General features: G+C 39.8%; 1 protein-coding gene across 3 annotated transcripts in view; it reads right to left on the bottom strand.

Annotated features, from left to right (window-relative positions):
* Positions 1-22311, bottom strand: part of LOC121370907 (delta-like protein 1) — a 118648-nt gene that overhangs the window by 54346 nt on the left and 41991 nt on the right. The window contains exons 1-2 of one of the 3 annotated variants that reach the window (XM_041496441.1): positions 21334-21403; positions 9089-9146 (exon numbers count right to left, since the gene is read on the bottom strand). The gene's annotated coding sequence lies outside the window, so the exon portion shown is untranslated. Of the gene's footprint in view, positions 1-9088; positions 9279-21333; positions 21404-22311 lie in introns of those variants that run through there. The other 2 variants (XM_041496440.1, XM_041496442.1) reach the window with 2 other exon arrangements.

Raw genomic sequence — 22311 nt, 5'->3', positions numbered from 1 at the left:
TTTTTAAATAATCTTTTCTCAGTTCCAAATTTGCTAATGAAATTTTTAAATATTTATTTTATTAATATATTTATCAAATATTTGATTTAATATATGTCACTATCTTGATGAAGATGGTAACAGAACACACCTAAATATGTAGTATCATACCATATCAAAGTACAATATATGTAGTATCATACCATACCAAAGTATCATATATGTAGTATTTTCCATAAAGTGATTCCAATGTGGTCACACTCGTTACCAAACAATTCGCAGTTAAAACTTTGAACACCACGTTGATTACAGATGTTTCGGGATGATGATGCAGCAATGAAAATTAATTAAATTCTGACAGTCCTGAAGAGCTCATGAACTTGTTACCTATGGGGGTGGGCGGTACACAGTGTGGTACCTGGACTCTGTGTGGTCGGGCGGAGCACGCTAGGCGAGCCTGGCTGGAGGTGCCCGCGTTTCGCCAAAACAAAACATTGATTTCGCCGCACGACTGTTTGGATTTCTTCTAATGAGCATACCATATCGCCAACACCGACGTTTGCCGAAACGGTCGCCCTGTTTAAACTGATTTAAATAGAAGACTAACATTTGTATTTTAATTAACGGAATACTTCCTCTGGGCAGATACACATAACATGCACAAAAAAAGAGACCGTAAACTTGACAGTCGTGCTCTTTGTGCCGAAAATAGATCCAAAATTAGCATATTAAAAAACTTGTCGCAAATCCGGCACATTTTACGGTTTTTTAGTAACAGGAAAAGAAAGATATGTTTTATTTAACGACGCACTCAACACATTTTATTTACGGTTATATGGCGTCAGACATATGGTTACGGTCCACACAGATCGAGAGAGTAAACCCGCTGTCGCCACTTCATGGGCTACTCTTTTCGATTAGCAGCAAGGGTTCTTTTATATGCACCATCCCACAAACAGGGTAGTACATACCACGCCCTTTGATATACTAGTCGTGGTGCACTGGCTGGAACGAGAAATAGCCAATGGGCCTACCGACGGGGATCAATCCCAGACCGACGGGGATCAATCCCAGACCGACGGGGATCAATCCCAGACCGACCGCACATCAAGCGAACGCTTTACCACTCCCCCCCCCCCCCCCCCAATATATTTTCCGAAGAAGCATGACCAAAAACCATTGAAACCTCGCTTGTCATAGTCTAGACCTCCCCCACCCTGCATAACGTCCAGCACACGTGTTTGGCAGGACAATACTTTATCAAAGTCTTAAGTTTTGTTATACAGTCTAGAAGCTATAGCATTGTTCACAACAGTTTATGGGCGCTATACATTTAGTTAAAGGGGGAGGGGCGAGACATACCCCAGTGGTAAAGCGCGGTCGGTGTAGGATCGATCACCGTTGGTTGGGGCTCAATGGGCGTGGTATGTGCAATCTGGTTTGGTGCACATTAAAGATCCCTTGCTATTAATGGAAAAATGTAGTGCGTTTTCTCTCTTAGACTATATATCAAATACATGTATTATCAAACGTAATAACAAATAATTAATAAATCAATGTGCTCTAGTAGTGTCGTTAAACAAAAAACTTTTTAGGTAAGAAAAATGTTCAGGGGGTGAGAAACCTATTTCATAATACTATCCAGGGAACGGGACAGAAGGGTAGATTATTCAGGGAACGGGGCAGAAGGGTAGACTATCCAGGGAACGGGGCACTGGGGTAGACAAGAATGATCTAAAGTTCATGCCTCTTCCAGACCAACAGGTTGAGACGTGGACCAGTGTCTGGAATAGAATATTCAAACAGAGACGTCCATCGATCGAACGACCTCTGATACTCCAGACAGCAGTCCAGGGTCAGCGTTTAATTTCCGGATACACAGGAACATGTATTCACAAATATGCGCCGTCTTCCTAACTTCCGAATTTTCTTTCTGCTTCTCGACGGTATGGGAGAGAACTCTGGCTATTCTTCAAAAAACTGTTTTTAGACTTGTTGCAGTCATTGATCAGGTTCGTTATTAGAAGGAAAAAAAAACTGCGTGGGAGCAGACGATATCGATTTAGTTTTTTTTAACTGAAAAAAAAAAATTCCAGTTAATTTGTGTCTTGTGATTCTTTTGTTAAACATTTCTGAGAAATCATTGCTTCTCATTTTAGCTAATGAGCAGATTCGATCCATCGTTGTTGTTATCGCAGATAATAAAACAATTTATTGATAGTATTGTAATATTAAGCTTTTTTTTCTTTTCTTTTGGGAAGGGACGTAAAACGCTCGCTTGATGCGCGGTCGGTTTGGGATCGAACCCTGTCGGTAGCCCATTGGGCTATTTCTCGTTCCAGTCAGTGCTCCACAACTGGTGTAACAAAGGCCGTGGTATGTACTATCCTGTTTGTAGGATGGTGCCTATAAAAGATCCCTTGCTGCTAATCGAAAAGAGTAGCCCAAGAAATGGCGATAGCGGGATTCCTTTCTCAATATCTGTGTGGTCCTTAACCATATGTCTAACGCCATATAACCGTAAATAAAATGTCTTGAGTGTGTCGTTAAATAAAACATTTCCTTCTTTTCTTTTTTTCGAGGTGGGGAGGTCTGCTGAATATGCCGATACAAACTAAATATATATATACATTTCTATCTACTAAAAATTCTAAGACAATGATTGGATGACTGTAGGAAATAGTTTCCAAGATGCAGCTATACATGTATAAGGTCGAAAAGACGAACGACAGCAATTACAATTCCTTGAAATTGAACATGTAAATATAAAGCATTATTTCAGCTGTTGTTGGTGCATATTTGAAACTCGATGCCTAAGTAAGTGGGTATTACCCGAGCGTATGTATATACACATGCACACATAAATATAGCAAATTAAAGAAAGCAGCTGTTGGAAGTTGCAGAAGTACTATATCTGCCATTTGTCATTCACGGAATTAACTGTTGCACTAACACGGCACGTTATCAAGACATATCAAGAACATTTAATTCGAAACTGATGTCAGCACAGTTTAGCCAAATGCTTATTGTATTAGAGGTGGAGTCGAAGGCTTTTTCACCGTTCAGAGGAATTAAACAGAAAAACTAACAAAGCTTGGCAGACATTAAATAATTAAAAACATGTTTCTATACAAATAGTTTAAATTGCATCCGGTACGCCATAACATCGCATGCTTACAAATGATTGTCTGTTCAGGAAATCTTTAATATTTCACTATGGTTCCATCACGACACACAAACAAAAACATTGTTAAGAGTCTAACAACCTATGGAGTATAAAACAGACTTTATTTATTTATTGATTTGTTTGTTTCATTGATTGATTGTTTGATTTTTTATTTGGTTTTTAAAAAAAAGAGAGTGGTGGTACTTGGGGCGATGTCTTTTAATTCTATATTATAACATCATTACTACATGTAACATCATCATATATCATCGTCATCATCATCATCATCATCATCATCACCATCACCACCACCACCATGTCATGTCATAGTGTTTTACGTGCACATTCAGAACAAACTATTGTAGCGCACGTCTGTCCTGGGCGCAGGTGTCGACCTCGACCGGCTCCTCCGTCCAGTACAGGGAAAGGGCTGGGGTGGGTGGAAGAGGGGACCGCCCGCACTGCAAAGTGCAAGGGAGCAACGGCAGCCCGACCGGAATCGGTAGCGGGCTCCACCACCACCACTACCCACTGTCACCATCCATATTTTATAGTGTTTCAGCAAAATGTGAACACCAAGCGATCACCTGTTCGCCACATTGTCATCATTAACGTAATACACCTCGTCTGCTCATCACAGTTTGACCACAGACCTGCGTGTTTTGTCAGTCTGTCTCTGTCTCTCTCCACCTAGTCGCGAACGTCTGTTTATTGTGATCGTGGACTCCGTGAATGTTAGATGACAGAGATCCGGCATTATCTCAGCTGTCTTTTCAGTTACACACCTTCCCCGCGGATGCGAACAAAACCCGACTTGAACGTTCCCACGATATAGTGAGGAATCGTCGTATAAAGGGTAGCCGGAGTTACATCTATCCCTATTATATTTCCTCGGTTGTTAACCAAGGTGAAAAGAACTTAAAATGAAGCAAAAAATTGCCATATCGAAATAATCATCAATGTCTGCCGTAAAAAGGGATACTTTTCGGGGTACTAATAGCTTTTTTCTCCCGTCTTCTTTTCCGTTGTCGGCTTCGTTTCCTTTGTCGCATCTGGCTTAAATATTTGTCGTCTTTTTCATATATAGTCACACCTATATTGAGAAGCCGTCTAGATGTCACCATATCTTTGTAAACCATTTTGTACAGTATCACCTCTATTAAATCACCCGAATAAAGGAAAGGAAATAAATAAATATAAGGACACCTCATTTTAAACTATGACTATTTGGTGTCTAACGTATGATCACAGTGCACAAATAATGAATGAATGAATGGATGGATGAATGAATGGATGTTTAACGACACCCCAGCACAAAAATACATCGGCTATTGGGTGTCAAACAATCGTAGAGATGTGATGATGAATTGATGATCAAGAAAACGGCTCTTGAACGTTTTCTTGAATATTTTAAAATTGATTAACGCTGTATAGCAACCATCTATCCTAAAGTTTGTTTTGTTTAATGCCACCACTAGAGCACATTGATTAATGAATCATCGAGTATTAGATGTCAGACATTTGTTAATTCTGACACGTAGTCATCAGAGGAAACCCGCTACCTTTTCCCTAATGCAGCAAGGGATCTTTTATATGCACTTTGCCACAGACAGGAAAGACATACCACGGCCTTTGACCATTTGTGTTTGCACTTATTGGAACGAGCCAACTGTCGTTAAAAAAAAGTCTGCTTAATACACTCTATATAGTGGTTGCTTAACACAGGTTTCATGGCACGTCCTTTTAAGTTCTTACAATATTATATAATATGTGATAAAAGTGGTGTGGATGATACGTTCTTACCGATAATACGTTCTTACGTTCATTCAATATCTGTCCCAATAATTCCTTTACTGATACACGGGCGTTGCCCGTTTGTGTGTGTGTTGATCGATGCACGTGCGTGTGTCGATCGATGCCCGTGCGTATGTTGATTGATGCCCGCGCGCTTGTAACACCAATACTCTGAGAGACAGACTTGAATACATCGACCCGACGGCACAGTTCCATAGCGATCCGACAAAAACAAACATCGAACGTTATTGGAGTGGACTGGGCGACCTTTACCACCTTCTTGTATACTGTTAGTCTACATAATTGTCTGTCGGTAAATACCCAGAGAACAAAGGAAAGGAGTGTTTGTGTAACGGTACCTCAGCGCATAATTTAATCAGTGGATATTTGATGTCAAACATACGGTAATTATGATATTGGTAAAACAAAACAGAGTTAAACGTTAAGAGACAAAACTCGCAGCTATAGAAAAGATAACTTCAAACAGCAGCAAGAGATCTTAAAATGCACTTTCCTATAGACAGGAGAGCACATACTACAACTCCCGTCTCAACCAGTGACCCACGACATCAAGTCCATGGTATGTGCTGAGAGGAAGTATATATAAAAGATCCTTGGTATACATTTAAAAAAAACAATGTAGCGGGTTTACATTGACCTATGTCAGAAGTACCAAATGGTTTGATATCCAATAGCTGCTGATGAATAAATCAATGTGTTCTAGTGGTGTCGTTAAACAAAATACCATTAACTTCAACATACTATAACCTTTGATAAATTAATCAAGGACCACTGTTCGAAATGGGAGAAAAATGGGTACTTCAGATCTCAACAGTGTAGTTGCTATTTAGAGCAGAACATTGCGATGTAGAGATTTAGATTTCACAGTGTTATAGCCAGCACTTTGTACATGACTAATCTACACGGAAAGCTAATTAAACACAGAATTGGAACTAATAAGCTAGCACTAATGATGGCTGATTATCGTGTTAAATTGGCCAAATCCGCCCTTCCCATGTTGGCGAACTCTGCAGACTTTTTGTACATGCACAGGTAACTTTCACGTGTCAAGATTCCTAGATAAAACTTACTTTGGTCTTGTTTGTGTTAGCTTCTTTATCTCACCCTTGATTAAATTACACGCCGAACAGACCTGCCAGGCAACAAGAGAGCAAGCTTCGTTAATTCGTGTTAAGGGATGAGATTCGAGGACCGGCCTCGGTGGTGCGTTGGTTAAGCCATCGGAACTTAAGGATGGTAGGTACTGGGTTCGCCCTGCGATACCGGCTTCCACCCAGAGTGAGTTTTAACGACTCAATAGTAAGGTGTAAGGCCACTATACCGACTTCTCTCACACTAACCACTAACCCACTGTCCTGAACAGACAGCCCAGGTAGCTGACGTATGTGTGACCAGGACAGCGTCCTTGAACCTTAATTGGATATAAGCACGAAAATAAATTATGAAATGAATAAATGAAAAGCTGCGCGAATCAAGGATGCATGTTCGTTTAACGACACTTCAGCACGTTGTATAATCAGAAGCTATTAGATATATTTAACGGCTCCATATTTGACAGGTAATATAACAATAATATCATACGTGTCATAATTGACGTTATAATACCATAAATATATTGATGAACATGAACATGAAGAAAATATTTGTAGTTTAAACACTATTTTTAATGAAATATAAATATTGAAATAATCCCTAGAAAATGTACGTTTCCCGGAGTATTCAGAAAACAATCATTTTTATAAAACTACATTCGCCTCTACGGATCTAGGTAATATGTTGTGTATGTACTCTTTTCACCTACATATATATTAAATAATATATATATATATATATATATATATATATATATATATATATTTTTAACTAGGATCGGCCTTTTTTTGTATGTAGGGACGGGTTCCCACAAACATTTTTCAGGCGTAAGAAATGTGATGGCCCACATCGGTTAGAGTTCCGAATTCAGTCACTAGTGAAGTCAGAGATTGTGCCCAGGACAGACGTGCCTAAAGCTCAACTGAATATAGGCGCGTTAATACGCTACTCGGGAGAGGCCTTCTATTTTGTCAAGTAATTAATTTTGCCTTTGTATAATTATAATGTGAGGAGTCTTTGTTTATTGACGCCACCAAACTACATTAATGTTACTGGCCTCTATTAGAAATCTTAGATCCGCGCCTCCTACACTACACCACATCCCTGATTAGCAGCAAAGGGATTTTCATATGTAGTTTTTCACAGCCAAAAGAAGACAAAAACTGCCTGGAGCGAAGAAACCACTTAAGGGTCTATACAGGAGAGCAAAAGTTAAAGTTTGTTTTGGTTAACTACACCACTAGAGCAGATGATTAATTGATTGTCGGCTATTGGTTGTCAAACATTTGATAATTCGTATACATGGACATCTACCTACTTTGTACATGTAACACTATCACTTCTTTCAGGCGCAGTTTTCCATCCCCAAAGTGAATCACCGATCTATGTTGAGATACTGCCACAAGAATATGATATCATTTGGTAACACTACTTTATTTTATCATACATTTTTAATGACAGCTGACTCGACAAGTACTCCAAAGTAAAGTCGATTGATAGGTGTAAATACAAACAAAATGTTAATGGTATTCAAATGGCAGGTGTATTTTCATTAGATTACTACCATCAATCATAAATACAATGGATTTGACGTGACATTTAATAAAAGCAGATAACTGAATACATGTTTACTTGATCTGTGTATCTACATGTTTACAAAAACATGGAATGGGAAAACAACAACACAGTATACGTGAGAAAAACAGTATTTTTATAAATTCAAATTGAATTCGAATGAATAAATGTTTAATGACACCCCAGGACGAAAGATACATCGGCTATTGAGTGTCAAATAAACGTACAATGGTAACTAGATCTATATAAATGAATTTATGATCAACACACATTTAATTCAAACTATAATATTATAGTACACGACACTACAGAATTGGAATACCAAACAATGGTTTGAACTGAACAAGAGTCAGAAAACAATCATGCTTATTAAAAATAACATGTAATAAAATATATTTTTAATAAGAATAAAAATTGCATTACGTAAAACTAGGGCCCGTTTTACAAATCTTTAACACTAAGATCACCGTAAGTGCATAGCTACCTTAGCGTCAAAAAGTTAAGTTTGTTTTGTTTAACGACACATCTAGAGCACATTGATTTATTAATGAACGGTTATTGAATGTCACACATTTGGTAAGTCTGACAGTCTTAGAGAAGAAACCCGCACTAAGTTTTTCCCATTAGTAGCAATGGATCTTTTATATGCACTTTCTCACAGACAGGAAAGGTGATCTTAGCGCTAAGATCGCTCCGAAAATCGAGGCCGAAACCGATGACTGTTTTTTTTTATACCCCTTCCCCCTCGAGTATGACAATGGCTAAATGTCAAAAGCAGACAATGGCTAAAACATATTTTCAATGTGTTTTATTTAAATCCTACTACACCAAAAATAATTGGATTGCTCAAAACGTCCTTGCAGTTTGTCGTATCGCTAACTATAGTACTCTGGTTGGGTATGGAGGATGAGCTTTAATCCATGTACCGGCCTCGGTGGCGTCGTGGTTAGGCTATCGGTATACAGGCTGGTAGGTACTGGGTTCGGATCCCAGTCGAGGCATGGGATTTTTAATCCAGATACCGACTCCAAATCCTGAGTGAGTGCTCCGCAAGGCTCAATGGGTAGTGTAAACCACTTGCACCGACCAGTGATCCATAACTGGTTCAACAAAGGCCGTGGTTTGTGCTATCCTGCCTGTGGGAAGCGCAAATAAAAGATCCCATGCTGCTAATCGGAAAGAGTAGCCCATGTAGTGGCGACAGTGGGTTTCCTCTCAAAATCTGTGTGGTCCTTAACCATATGTCTAACGCTATATAACCGTAAATAAAATGTGTTGAGTGCGTCGTTAAATAAAACATTTCTTTCTTTCCATGTATTCACGCGAAATTCACATGGCAGCGAATTAAACCACACAGAAACCAACTAAGTAAGACATATATAACAGCATGTCGCTACTATGACTAACTATTCCAATGTAAATATTCCAACAGATTGCTAAATGTTAAATACGTTCACTTACCTATGTCTCTGTATCCCCTCGTCCGTCTCTCTGTCTGTCCTCTTTAATTATTTATCCACTGGAACAAAAAGACAAAACTTCTCATAGTGACATTTACAATAGTGTAGGTCTGTATTGTAGCTCCTCACAAAGTGTGTTTTTGTTTTTTCTCTCTCACGATTTTCTTTTCACTTTTCTCTAGCCTACATAAACATGTACCTGAATTATCACCACGAGTAAGCTATCACCGTACAGCACTCAAAACATTTTTTATAAAAAGCCTCACAAAAGATAAAATTCCAATATGAAATTTTAATGACGACGGCACAAAAGCTGGAATTCCGCATCCACTGACGAGATGTAAGCAAAAAATAATCACCAACTCGGTGGAAAAAACCGTCTTCGACAATTTCGGTCCTAGGATATTTTCTCTCTTTTTTTCTCTCTTTTTCTTGTGTTCGGAATATTAAATCCACATGAAACAATGAAAATCTGGAGCGATTGCTCTTCGCGATTTATTATTTTATTATTGCCAGGCAAAACAAAGCGTGTCGAACATTATGGAAATCCATTATGGATGGTTATGGCGCGCCGTTGGTTTTAACCACTGTTGCAGACATGCCTGTGTAACGGCCATGGCGAACTAACAATTGCTGATTAAAACAGAACGAACGTTTTCCCACGCTGGAAGCGATCAACAATTGTCAGGTAAAAAAAAAAAGAGGAGTTTGCGACCGATGCATACGGAGGCCAGTAGAGGGCGCTCTTCATCAAATATCAAGCAAGATTGCCCACAGCAGCAGAAGATAAACACGTGAGACCGTTCGCAGCGCGAGCTCGCGTGGCTGGTTTTTAGTACGGGAACAGCTTACATTAGTCACAAGAGTTAATGAATTACCCGTTAAACCCGTACAGGAGAAAAAAACAACCATCTTTCTCTGTCAAACTAATTTCTACTCTTTGTACAAGGTTTCAGTAGTTTTGGGGGTTTGTTTTACAGAAGAAACTATATGTTTGTGTAATGCTGACGTATACAAAAAAAATATATATACAGATATATATATTAAAACAAAATTCATGGCAAATTGCAATTAATATTTTATATTATATATTTTTTACACACGTTTTATATATTTTATACACATATACAGAGAGAGAGAGAGAGAGAGAGAGAGAGAGAGAGAGAGAGAGAGAGAGAGAGAGAGAGAGAGAGAGAGAGAGAGAGAGTGTGTGTGTGTGTGTGTGTGTGTGTGTGTGTGTGTGTGTGTGTGTGTGTGTGTGTGTGTGAAATTATATTACACATACATACACGCATATTCAGTTACATTGGATGTTCATATGTTATTAAGAAATTGTGGACGCGATGTGATCACATTTAAAATATTAAATTACTGCTCATTTAGCATTACTAACATGTTTGATGTGAAAGAAGTGTATTTCTGTCTGGGCCATGTGAGGATTTGATCAGTCTCGAGTTTACAAGTCTGCATGAATAATGTATGAGAAATTAATGGAGTTTGTCGTATCCAGAGGTACCCACGTCAACACTCCCTCACTGGACAACTTGTGGAAATAACCAAATCAAAGCAATATTCCAGACAGAAAGGAATATTCTGGTTCATGGCATCCTGACACAGGGTCAGACATAGGGTATTAGATATCTAGCATATGGTAACTGACACGTGATCTGATATATATGAGAGAGAGAGAGAGAGAGAGAGAGAGAGAGAGAGAGAGAGAGAGAGAGAGAGAGAGAGAGAGAGAGAGAGAGAGAGAGATAGAGACAGACAGACAGACAGACAGATAGAGAGAGTACCGCAACCATAGTATAGTTATCTTTTTCTTACAGCTATATCTTTATATTTGTTTAATATAAACAGGTAACACATAATGACGATTGATATCTAAATTTTGTTTAAAGAACATATATTATGAGTTTAGTTATCAATTTATTATCATTTTTATTTCTAATGGAAGAAAGGAAGGCTGGCTTAATGGCTTGATGGATGGCTTGATGAATGGATGGATGAATATATGTATGGGTGGATTAATTATGGGTGGAGGTACATTAGTACATCAAATACTAGGTCGCGACATTCCCATATATATATGTAAAAAAAAAAAAAAAGAAGAAACATCGTATGTCGATTTAACCCAGTACTTTTTGAAATATTAATTCTGGCAGTACTGAGACCACTGTGGGTAATAAATACCGTACTCCAGTACCCTGTGGTGTTATAATACGTGCACGTTCGGTCCGCACCCAACACAGCTGGGGAGGGAGCAATGTCTTGAGCCGAAGTCGATGTAATCTCGATTCACATTAGCGGTGTGTCGCTATTTGAAAAGACGGTAGGTGGATCTCTCGGGTGGTGATCGCGCGATTATTCAGCTGAATGTCTACGCAAGGGAGTTATCCCGTTACGTGGGTAATCACAGGGTCACGTGCCTACCCTGGGGGTCAGCCGCTACACGCGACCGTACAACCAGAGCCCTCGACGCGGCGGAGAGTCTCCCACGCCGACCAACATGACGTGGTTGACAAGTGTCCGACCCACAGAGAGTTGCATCCCTTAGAGTAATCTTTGTTGTCTGACAGGCTTTGTTTTCGCATGACAAGATACGACAAAAACTGGTTACGACCTCGGATCTCTTTAACCAGTGTTTGGGGCACATGCTATTTTTTTATTATTATTTTTTTAACCGTCTGTGAACACCAGTGGACCATTAGCAGTGCATATGACTAGGATTGCCAGTGTTTGAACCTTAATTTTATACAAGCACAAACATTAAAGATGTTACCGATTTACAAATACACTGTACCAAGTTATGATCAAGTTTTGTTTGTTTTGTTTAACGACACAACTGGAACACATTGATTAAATTAATCATCGGCTATTGGATGTCAAACATATGAAAATTCTGACTTGTAGTCATCAGAGGACACCCGCTACATTTTTTTTCTAATGCAGCAAGGGATCTTTTATACGCACTTTCCCACAGACAGTAAAGCACATACCACGGTTTTTGACCAGTTGTAGTACACTGGTTGGGAACGAGAAAGGCCCATCAGAATGAGACAAAAACCATCAATATCTTGTTCTCTGTGTGTGTGTTTTTGAGGGAATGGGAGATTTTCTTTTATTATTTAAAATATAACGGTATTTGCGGACGATTTAAGTAATGTTTTGGTCTATTAAATGTGCAAATCTCCATGCACAACATTTTAATCCTGCGGTATTGATAACGATCTTGTCAGACGCGTGTGCAGGAACTGTAGCAGGAGGAAGGTCTTGACTGTGGCACCCAAAGTTTAAGGGGGGGGGGGGGGGGGGGGGGGGGGGGGGGGTCGAGTCCCCCGGGAAAATATATTGTGAAAAAGTGAGTAGGGAGGGATTTCGACCCCCCGAAACACTCCCCCTGCACACGAGCTTGCTTGTATTGTCCACAGTTCAGTTGTCTTGTCTCTGCAGTCGACTCTGCCGAGATGTGACTGTTTGGATTTTCCCATCCCAAAACAGACAGCTCGACGCAAACCCCAGAATCATCGTGTTTATATGATAAGAGCCTACCAAATATTATACAAGGCGCTCGACCCCTGGAGTCAGCTGTCATCTGCTAATCACACGACTCGAGGATGACGGCGTCCTAGCGGTCAGAGGCGAACCAATATTGACCCCACGGAGGACAGTGACGTGGACTGTCCATCTTTGTTTGTACACGAGACGTAAACTCAGAACCGGGGGCCGGGACGTAGCCCAGTGGTAAAGCGCTCGCCTGATGCGCTGTCGGTTTGGGGTAATAAACATTTTGCCCTAATTTCCATCCCAATCATACCCAGAGTTACAAATTCTCTCCAACGTGCATAGGAGCTGTCACGTTAATAATAGTAAGCTGGTTTTAGTAATCAAAAGTAAAATTGTAGCATCATTTGTTTAATCTTCGTTCAATCCATCAGAATACCTATGTCAAAATCTAAACTTTAAAAAAATGTTTTGCAGTTTCAAATTGAACGTAGGGGGCTCCAGACATTAATATAATCGATCAGTTTAATGGTACCAATTTCTGTTTAAGGCAGTTCCCACCAAACCCGTACATTCGTATATTTGTTCCTCGTCAGATTATGACATGAAAATATAGATGTGGAAATTATTTAAAGCATTTCATTTGGTCATATGCTGTTTCCACCAATTATGCACAAACACGCAAGCACTCGTACGGACAAGCACTTTTCTTTTTTCGTCGGATCCGCCGTGTTTTCGAGATGACGGGACGACGAAAAGAGCTCTCATAATTGCTGACCAACAAAACTTCATTATATGACAACAATTTTAGTAATGAAAGAAAGAAATGTTTTATTTAACGACGCACTCAACACACTGCATTTACGGTTATATGGCGTCAGACATATGGTTAAGGATCACACAGATATTGAGACAGGAAACACGCTGTCGCCACTTCATGGGCTACTCTTTTCGATTAGCAGCAAGGGATATTTTATATGCACCATCCCACAGACAGGGTAGTACATATCACGGTCTCTGATATACCAGTCGTGGTGCACCGGCTGGAACGAGAAATAGCCCAATGGGCCCACCGACGGGGATCGATTTTTTCTGTTTTGGTGGATACGTGTTCTTTCCACAGAAAACGTCTCTTACAAAATATGCGTATGTGCGGATTTGTTGGGAATTTGGCCTTGATAACATCGTCCTGTTGAGTTTCCCCAACAGCTATTATTAGCTGCCGTTTTCTTATTCAATATTTGTAACCTTTCGTTAAATTAGCTATTAGCTACAATATGTGTACAAAACCACGTGTGCAAGAGATGATGATACAACTTCTATCCATGCTTATATCAACTTAGGTTCAAGCAAAGAGATTAATGGGTTAATGTCAAAAAGAAACCCACTGATGCCAAATAGTAAGTCGCGCTTGGGTTCCTTCTACCGATAAAGCAGCGAGGAATCATTTTATGTGCACTCTCCCACAGAACAGGACAGAGCGGCGTTTGATATGCCAGTCGTGGGGGCACTGGTAATGTGCATTGAATTCAGTGACTCGTTTATATTCACTGACCTGGGAATCCACTCAGGCCTGTCCGTGGTTATTAAATGAGGATGATAATCGCCTTCCAAAACTGCTGTCACAGGAACCATTGTGAGCTGTTTTGCGACAGGATGGGCACATTCGAGTGAAATTGTCTGGAAAGCTCAATATCGGTTTGAGAAACACGGCTATATTCTTGGCGTTGAATGCGTATTTTGTTGTCGTTTGAGACGTGTAATCAACATGGGGAGGTAAGAAAAACACGCGAGCAGCACAATGATGAATGGGCGAGTTGACGCCACACACAATAACTGTTACGACTATCAGGCCGGTCGATCTTCATCTACAGCACCGTGCAGTCAGACTGACGCGTGACAAATCGTGAGATAAGTCGCAGGTCTCTGTGCTGTAGTGGTTAAGCCTGCCAACTCAAGGCTGGTAGGTAGTGAGTTCGCACACCGGTACCGACTCTCACGCAGAGCTAGTTTTAACAACTCGGTGGGGAGGTGTATGGCTACTACGCCGATAGCGCAGCAGAGAAAACTCAAATATAGAGGGATCAGTGACAGGTTTTGGACATGAAGGATACACCATTGGACTCAATACTTGTAGGTAGTGGGTTCCCATCCCGGTGCCGGATCTCGCGCAAAGCTAGTTTTAACAACTCGGTGGGGAGGTGTATGGCAACTACACCGATAGCGCAGCAGAGAAAACTCAAATATGGAAGCCTGTTACAGAAACACTTGGTCGTATAGATGGGAGAGGCACTTTTTAACATTTCAATCAGTAGTAGCAGCAGTAGCAGCAGCAGCAGCAGCAGTAACAGCAGTAGCAACAGCAGAAGCAGCAGCAGTAGCAGTAACAGTGGCAGTAGCAGTAACAGTAGTAGTATTTGGAATATAATTGTAGCAGCAGTAATAATATGAACGACAAAGCCGTTATCCCAATTTTAAACATCGTATATTCAATGACTGCTACCACAAAGCACTGTTGGACAGAATTCCGTTTCCCTTTGGGCAATCAAATGAACGTAATTAATATCAAGTTACATTAAGCATTTACATATAGTTCTGGAAATAGAACAGATAGTCTTTTAAAACCCATGCATTGTACATTGTATGTGTTTAACTTGTGAACTCATCATGTTATAGCCATGTACTGCAATGGCTTTTGGATACATACTCTTGTTACATAATTAGCTCACATACGTGAAAATGGAAACAAAAGGTGGAGAGGAGTCGTTAATTCCATACTAAGTCATTAACCTATGGCCATATAAGCAGCAATACGGATACATGACTAAATACCTGTCAACGATGGAATATAAAAGTGGGATTATTGGCCAAATTTCTTTTTACAATTGAATAGCATAAAAACAGTCTATATTTGGCTTACTATCAAATAATCTCAAAGGTCATCTTGACAAAAGTCTTTCATCAGAGGTTTCAAGCATAAAACAAGCAGTCGGCTTTTTAGGTGGATTAACACGTGACGTTTATGAAATTATATTGTATGCTCTGCTATCGGTATGAAAAACTGGAGGGGGGGGGGGGACAAAAACAAAAACCCGTAAAGATCGCAAGCCGGTCTATGGTTGATATTTGTTCCCACTTCTCCGGTGTCTATTTTCACGTGTTTCTGTTATCACTTGATGATGATGTACTTTTACCTGCACCGAAGTCGCAGAAAGGAGTACTTAATGACTAGATTTTATCTGAAACACGAAGCTCAGAAGATTGCTAAACATATGGCAGAGGTACCTTTAGAAACATACATTCACTGCCAGACAACCCTAGCTTTCAAGCCTTTTTTTTCGTGTATTTTTTTTCTTTCTTGTTTTTCTTTTTTTTTTCTTTTTTTTTAATAGAAAAAAATCAAAAGCGCGCAGACTTGTTTTTGAGAAGAGCGATTATTGAACAAAACGAACAACTAATAATTTTTACTATATTGGTAAAGGCGAAGGTACCTTTAGACACATACATTCACTGCCAGACAACCCTAGCTTCCAAGCCTTTTTTTTCGTGTTTTTTCTGGGTTTCTTGTGGGGATTTTTGTAGTTTTTGTTTTTGCTTTTTTCTTCTTTTTTTAAATTAAAAAAAAAAAATCAAAAGCGCGCAGACTTGTTTTTGAGAAGAGCGATATTTGAACAAAACGAACAACTAATAATTTTTACTATATTGGTAAAGGCTCATACAAACTGGATGCGTGCGGTCCGGCTAAAAATAAATCTAAATACATTAGTTTCAATATTGACAATAAGAGCGTCTAGACTTGGATGGGCGCGTCTGCAAAACGTATGCGACCAGCCGCAATCAAATATTCGTATGTGATGTATATGCCCAAAACGAAAGTCCCAGACGCATCAGTCGTATCGCATAGAGCCCTAATATTGGATTTAAACATATTTTAGTTTTTGCTCATCGAGAAAGGAAGAGGAGATAACCTTCTTACTTCATGGATCCATAACGCTAGTTGTTATCCAACTAGCGACATGAGTCATCTTTGTAGTCCAAACATGAATAACTATTTAAATTTCGTGTACATATAAATACTTTGATCAAAGGGCGTTATGTTTGTGTGTGTGCACGTGTGGGTGTTATATTTATATGGTCTTTTTGATCTTCAAAGAAACCACGGCCACGCATAAAATAAAAATATGTCTAGCGCTGACTGAAATTAATGTCAACGAAGTTGTCTCCCTTCTTTCTATATTCACACGATTCCGTATCAAGTATCGCCTCCCCTGACGAACGTTGCAATCCGGGTCATTGCGTGGCGTGACGTCGCATACAATATACCGTATGACTCGCGCCCAGAGCTGGCAAAAGATCACGAAATTGGTCACTGTCAAACAATGTGTCTGCCTTAATACCCTCGCTATGTTAAGAGTTTAATAGCTCTTTGTTTAGAAACATTGTCAGTGCGATGTAATTAAAGACCACCTTGAGGAAGTTGTGTTTTGAGACACCTTCAATAAATGCTGCCGCGTTGGCGTATCAATTTGAGAATGTTTTGTTGGTCCACACGTCCGACCGAAGGGTTAAAATTGATTATCGCCTCCGTAACGTTAGAGAAACGATACAATGTTTTCAAAATTAACATTTAGCCAGATCAATTTACATCATCTCTTGTTGAATATAAAGATATGTAGGCGACGATATATACAAATGGAGAAAATATAAATCTACCCCAAATCTACAGGATCTAGTTACAGTCCATAAATGGGCGAGAACCTAAAGCATGTAACCACTGGTGTGGAAGGAAAGGCAAGGTACTACTCAAAAGAATTTAAGGGTCAGACGATATTTTCGACATTATTTTCTGAATGTCAATTATATTAGCTAGACCATAATGTCACGCATGGTATTGTTCCATTTTGACGAAAGTGGGTCTAAGCAACCCATAAATGAATTAAAATCCACTGTCATTGACACTGTCGACTAGTTCTAATGGCGAAAACATGCTTACATTTGCACGTAAATTAGGGCGAAAGCGAAAGGTCTGCTAAGTGCCCATAACTTGCTTTTTCACAAAGCGCTTCATTTGCACGCTTTGCATGTGTATTCCGTGTTCCCAATGCTAAATTTCTGTATAATTGGAGCTTGCGTTCGTGTACGGTGCACATTCCAAATTCGACAATGGTACGACGTCAACTGACTATCGAAGATCCGAGGAAGGGCTATTGCTTGGCTTCAGGATGGAAATACGCAAAGAAATGTTGCTCTGAGACTTGGTGTCAGTCAGAGTGTCGTTGGCCGACTGTGGCAACGGTACCAAGTAACGAATTCTGTTCGAAATCGTCCACGTTCGGGAAGACCCCGAAGCACTACAAATAGAGAAGACCGCTACATCACCAATATGGCTCTACGTCAACGCACAACCACTGCACGCCGATTACGTGACAATCTGCGGACTGCGACTGGAACTCGAGTGTCTGATCAAACCATACGCAATCGTCTGAGAGTCAATAATCTACGCTGCCGTCGCCAGGCTGTTCGACCACCACTCCTACCACGTCACAGAACGGCCAGACGTCACTGGTGCACACTTCATCTGCGGTGGCAACGTGTTCAGTGGGGTCGAGTGATGTTCACTGATGAGTTCAGGTTTAGTCTCCAGTTCAACGACGGTCGGGTTCGTGTCTACAGACGTCCTGGGGAGCGCTTCGCTGACGTTAACGTTAGACAACGTCACCGGTTCGGTGGTGGCAGCGCCATGGTGTGGGGCGGCATCTCTATCCACCACAGGACCCCCCTCTGTGGTGGATGGCAATCTCAATGGAATCCGCTATCTGAATGAGATTATCCGGCCGTTGGTTCTCCCAGGCCTTCAGCAGATTGGCGGCGGGGCAGTTCTGCAGGATGACAATGCCAGACCCCACCGCGCCAGGGTGGTAACGGACTTTCTCAGACAACAAGGTATCGCCAGGATGGATTGGCCAGCATATTCGCCTGACTTGGCCACAATAGAGTACGCCTGGGACGAATTAGGCAGGAGAGTTCGGGATAACCATGCCCCTCCGGCCAACCTTCATGATCTGGGTCAACTTCTTATGGCAGAGTGGCAGGCCATCCCCAAGAGTTCTTCAGACGTCTGATCAACAGCATGAGGCAACGATGTGTCGAGTGTATTCGCGCCAGGGGTGGATTCACACACTATTAAACGAATGTTCTAATGTGTAAAATCCATGTTTGACAACCTTCAACTTTGACAGCATGTCATGTGACTCTTTGTATACATGACGTTTATTTGTGGTTTTTTTGTAAATATGGAACAATAAATACAAAATTTGATGTATTTTACATCATCAATCTAATACACTCATTTGGTTATAAATTTTTGACCCTTAAATTCTTTTGAGTAGTATATATATATATATTTTTTTTAATTTCGACACGATGTAACAAAAGAAAAAATATGTTTCTGCTGCACAAGCTGCTATACCAAAATCAGCAAGGGATCTTTTGCATGCACTGTTCTACAAACGGTAATAATACAATGGGGAAAAAAGAATCCTTAGACAATAAATAATGAGGAAAAAATCTAATGGATGATCCAATAAAATGCAAAGTTTTTTTTAAAGCAGCAATCTCACAAGTGATCAGGTAAAATACTGTGTATGGTTTATGGAACTAGGTCGACTTATGTCACGATTAACTTAAGTTTAAAAGGCTAGACATAAATCTTTAACATGACATTAAAAATACTAAGTTTTAAAATAAGTATTACAAATGGCCGAATGTTTTTATTCTGTTGTTTAAACTTAATTAGGCCAACTCGAGAATTCTGTTTATATTGCTCATTTATTATCGTCAATGTATAAACTTATTACAATATAAAAACTGCTCCTGAAGATTTTGTTTTATTTGTTTGGGGTTTTGTTGGTTTGTTGGTTGGTTATTGGGTTTTTGGGGGAGATTTTCTTTTTCTTTTTTTCATGTTGACGTTTTGTTTTTTGTTTGTGTTTGTGTTTGTGTGTGGTTTTCCCCCTATTAAAGCTGTAATAGATTGCTGAAAAAATAGACATCGTGTTTAGGCTTTTATTGGACAAGCATGGAAAATAAACTGAATGAAAAAGAATAGGAGCCTTGGGGTTACGCGTATCCGAGTCCCGCGCCATTTGTTTTGGTAGACTGCCGATACAAATTGCCCTCACATTCCATGTGTTCTTATGTTTGCAATTCTTTCCGCTCTTCATCTGTAACAATTACAGGCGTTTATGGCCATTGAAACAATAGCAACACGTCAGACTAATGTCTTACTGCATACCCACACAAATGGTGCGTGTAATACGACCGAGAACAAACGATGATGTCGGTGCACCTGACAACGTGAACACGACTGGAATTTGGATGGACGTTCAGATGCATACATCAATTTATTCACGCATGTAACAGATGTCGGGCTGTTTAAATTGCAATTTGAAGCTCTGTAAGCTAGTTCCCTTTCGTTGTTGTACATATGCTGCCACAAAGGCTTTCGTATAACTATGCGAACATAGTATGTACGTGTACACTCTATATACTCTGTATAATGAGATAAGATTGGTGCATGTGTACTAGACCTAATGGAGAGCTCCAGGGCGAACTGAAGTATAGTTCAGGGAGAGCGCTGTGCTGAGGGGGGGGGGGGGGAGGGTAGAAAAGAGGGGGTAGCGGGAAGGAAGAGTCGAGGGGTAAAACTGAAGACTAGGTTGATTGGCATGACGTAACTGCTCGTCCTTTTGTTGGTTTAAACACAAAATGTAATATGTCGAAGTAAAAATGTGTACTTTAGTTAGTACTGGAATACAGGTCCGAACACAAATGCATTGGGACGGAGGTGGTTTTAATTATTGGTTATCCATTTACTGTGCATCAATGTTTGCTTTTAATATTATACTGTTCCAATTTGTGGTTTCGTTGTTGTTTTTTTAACTAGGTACCGATATTTAATTACTTTAGTTTTTATATAACACATTTTAACAGTTTGGGAACAATAATTATTAATATTATTAATATTATTATTATTATTATTATTATTGAGTATAACTTCAGTGACAAATTTTCTGAATTTGATGCAATGTGTGCTTTCAGTAAGGAAAATGTTTAGTTATTATAAATAAATTGTGTCCTCTCAGTTATTAATTGATAAACATCTTTTAGCTTACTTCAGATGGAACAGCATACTTATTATGAGCAAATAAAAATCACTTTCTTAATATTTTTGTTTTGAAATTGAATCTATCAGGTCCGGTGGGATCTAGCTCCGTCGGTACAGCGCTCACCGGAGGTGCTTGCGTCGTAGGATCGAACCACCTCAGTGGCCTCAGTCTCTGAAGTTTTCCCCGACTGGTACATCAAAGGCCGTGGTATGTGCTGTCCAGTATTTGGAAAAAGTCCATATAAAAGGCCCCTTGCTTGTAATGGAAAATGTAGCGGGTTTCCTCTCTAAACTATGTCGAAATAATCAAATGTTTGACATCCAATAGCCGATGATTAATAAATCAATATGCTCTAGTGGTGTCGTTAAACAAAACAAACTTAACTTTTTGATATTGGAACTATCAACCCCAAATGCAGACGTTCTAATCATTATAGTACCATAAGACCTGAAGTGGGCTACTAAACAGTGGCATTCGGGTCACTGGGGTAGGCGTGATGGCATTATTAGTGTCCTGTCACCCACAGGACACAATCTTAATTACTAAGTAATTATACAATAATACTCTTACTCACCAGTCACCACGGTAACCATTAATCACCCAATTAGTAACTCTTATTCCGCTATTAGCACTGGTAGTGTAGTAGTAGTCAGTAAACAACATGGTTGTTGACACCTCGGCTGATTTTATGATTGACAGGTGACAGCATACTGCACGTGCATTCCGTGAGTAAAAAAAAAACCCACATCAAAACAAATCGGCTGACAGTGAGGACCGAACCAGCAAAAAGCCCCACATGGCTTGACTAATATAAAGGAAAGGACTGTTTGTTTAACGACACCTCAGCACATTTTAAACTACGGTTCTTGTTGTGTCTGGTGTAAGTATGAGAAACCTTCTGCTACTCCTACCAAAAAACAACAGCAAGGAGTCTTCTGTATGCACTTTCCCATAGTCAGGGCAGCACATGTCATGATTTTACAGGAGCGTGTACAGGAAAGTTTGCAGGGGGGGGGGGGGGAGAGGAAACGAAAATGCCCGAATCTGGATAGCAACATTTATTCATATTAGCATTGTTACCAAACAGCTATATAGGGTTGCAAACGAATTGCTACGCATTTTTACATGGGTTACGACTAATTTTGCAGGTAGAATCATGAAGATAAATGGTAAAACGTCTCAGGCCAGTTAATTTTTCCCGAATTTCTCTATTGTTTTTGCCCGAATTTTAGGATTTTTTCCAGGACTGGGGAGGAGGTGCAACTGTCACACACACACACACACACACACACACACACACACACACACACACACACACCCGTCTCGTACGCTCATGGTAGTAATGTCTGTATAAAGTACAGAGATGAGAGATGTAATATGAAATTTTATCATATAACATTTAGTGAAATATCTTAAAATATCAGTGAAATAAAAGTGTTATCAGTCACTCAGTGACAATAACACATTTTAGAGTGAAACTTTAACTATTTCTTCCTTACTGTCTTTTTTACTCTTTCTTTCTTTTCTTTTCTTTTCTTTTTATTTCAAAATA

Source organism: Gigantopelta aegis, chromosome 4 (assembly GCF_016097555.1).
Source record: "Gigantopelta aegis isolate Gae_Host chromosome 4, Gae_host_genome, whole genome shotgun sequence".
In the NCBI taxonomy this organism is placed as follows: Eukaryota; Metazoa; Mollusca; class Gastropoda; order Neomphalida; family Peltospiridae; genus Gigantopelta; species Gigantopelta aegis.
Note: the sequence above shows the minus strand (reverse complement) of the source record. Positions and strands in the feature narration are given on the sequence as shown.